This window comes from Triticum dicoccoides, chromosome 3B (genome assembly GCF_002162155.2).
Source record: "Triticum dicoccoides isolate Atlit2015 ecotype Zavitan chromosome 3B, WEW_v2.0, whole genome shotgun sequence".
Classification (NCBI taxonomy): Eukaryota; Viridiplantae; Streptophyta; class Magnoliopsida; order Poales; family Poaceae; genus Triticum; species Triticum dicoccoides.
In genome coordinates, this window is record NC_041385.1 from 762,117,056 (window position 1) to 762,119,347 (window position 2,292).

The 2,292-nt window shown below is 38.5% G+C and overlaps 1 protein-coding gene across 1 annotated transcript in view; it reads right to left on the reverse strand.

Annotated features, from left to right (window-relative positions):
* Positions 1-1,536, reverse strand: part of LOC119282099 — a 14,858-nt gene extending 13,322 nt beyond the window's left edge. The window contains exon 1 of the mRNA XM_037562435.1: positions 1,375-1,536. The gene's annotated coding sequence lies outside the window, so the exon portion shown is untranslated. The remainder of the gene's footprint in view (positions 1-1,374) is intronic.
* Between the last annotated feature and the right edge of the window lie 756 nt (positions 1,537-2,292).

Consider the following 2,292-nt stretch of genomic DNA (forward strand, 5'->3'; position numbering starts at 1 on the left):
GTACGTCTAGGATTATTGCACTGACACATGCGAGTTGTGACAGCAGACATCAGCAAGTCGGACATGTAAAAACACTGGAACTTTCGGCTGAAATGATCTTGTATTTTATTTATTTATATCTTTTAATTAATCTATCTATTAACTTTTATTTACTAATAAAGGAAGGTGATATTCTTAGTCTGTCATGCTATTTTTTAGTAAACCCTTGGATGCTTCTAGTAATCAAACAGGAGTTCAGTTTTAAGGTACATTTTTGCTTTTGCGGAAAATCCTTGATAATTCTGGTAATCAACCTGCAAGCCAGTTTTAAGTCAGATTTTCGCTTTTGCAAAACCCCTATGATATTTGGGTTAATCAACCCTCAGTACTTATCAAATGCTTTTAAAAAATATTCATATCTTTTAAACTTTAACTTCAAATTTAACATGTTATATATGTGGGATTTGATTAAAAAATATGTAGAATTTGAATATGATGTTATTTTACTTGTTAACTGTTCTAAAAATGCTATTTAGGATGCAACCTTAATCACCAATGCATGATCCGTCTTTTTTTCATACCGGTGTTGACCTCAGGAAACAAGCATTGAGCATGAAAGAAACCATATATACTGTGCATGCATATCTCGCCAAGACCCCACGGGAAAAATAAGAAGATTTGTCATATTGTACCGCGAGATATACGCCTTAGGATTGACAACATTCAAACGCGTTGTGATTGTGTGAGCACTGAGGCACCGTCGTGGAGGATGGGAAGGATGATATGTGGCAGCAAAGATAGGATGCCATGTGTACCTATTGGGGTCTTGAGTCATGGTTATTAGGTTAGGGTAGTGTGGTATTTTTTTTCTTCTGTTGCAACCTTAATTAGTAATTTTTAAATAAATATTAATAAATAAGTATTAAAAATTATGATTTCTTTTAGTTGTAGTTTGTTAGTGTAGCAAGTGTGGTTGACAATTTTCATGTGAAAGATATAGTAGCGCTTCATCGGTGGAAAAACAAAATTAAGTATAACATTCGGTGTTCAACTTGTTATTTTTGCATATGTCAAAATGCTTAACCTTTTTCCCATCAAAATTTGCAGGTAACATTTGGGTGTTACAATGCCCACATCTATTTTTTTTTTTAAATCTACAAAAAATATTTTTGGTTCACAGGAGCATATGCTCCGGAGAGTAGAATTGGATTTCCGAAATATCACACGCTAGATCTCCCAAGATAATCTGCTATATCGTGCAGCAAAAGAGAAAATATCACCTGCCAAACTTCCCAAGATAATCTGCTTTATTGTGCACGATCGAGTGGGTTTGTGTGCACGTTCAGCAGCAGAATTAGCTCCGGCATGCATGAATGGATTGAGGTGACATCTTACCGGTGACCACTGAAGAGCGTGCGTCCTGGTGCGGCTGCAGGAGAGGGACGTTCGTCTGGACTCCGGAGGGTGGAGGCTGGCTGCTGATCTCCGGCTCTGGTTTGGAACACGAAGGAAGCTGGAGTAGCAGTCTAGCAGAATGAAGGTGGAGGGGAAGGCCTCTCTCTTTGTGCCCTACACTAAACTACTACACTGCGCAGGTCAATAATTGGAACCGAAACTCTGTTTCAGCATTGCCACTGTTCTAGCGTGGCCCAGCATTCGACTCGTTTGTAAACAACAAGAAATAAAGGTATCAACCTACTGTTACGATAAGGTCCGTTGTCCCACACGGGTCTACCTACTGTTAATCAGCTCGGCTCCTAGCTCCACACTGATATTTATAAGAAATAATGTTATCAACCTACTGTTACGATAAGATCCCTTGTAACAGGCACCTAGGCACCATGCAGGTAAGGCCCATACGATTGATCACTTTCCAAATATTGTTGCATACCATACCTGGAAAAAAGATTATATGAGACCAGGTCTCATATAAAGCAGGTGAGACCCGCCCTGATAGATGACACGTGGCATTCACAAATCACAAAGCATCTATCAGGATGGGTCTCACCTGCTAATCCGTGAGACCTGATCTCATAGAATTCTTTTCCACATACCTGCCATAATAATGCATGTTATTATAATACCTTGCAATTTATTTCCATCTATAAAATGGCATCCTAGTTTCCTTATAAATATGTACGCATTATAATACCTTGTCTATGCTCTCTTGCTTTCGCCTTGTACTCGTAACCGGAATACAACGTGCGCACACATATGCTACACCCATCTTTATATTTTGGCTACTAAAAATGTAAAGATACTGCCATGCATGTAGTAAGATTTTTGTCCTAGGTATCATATACCTAACACTAA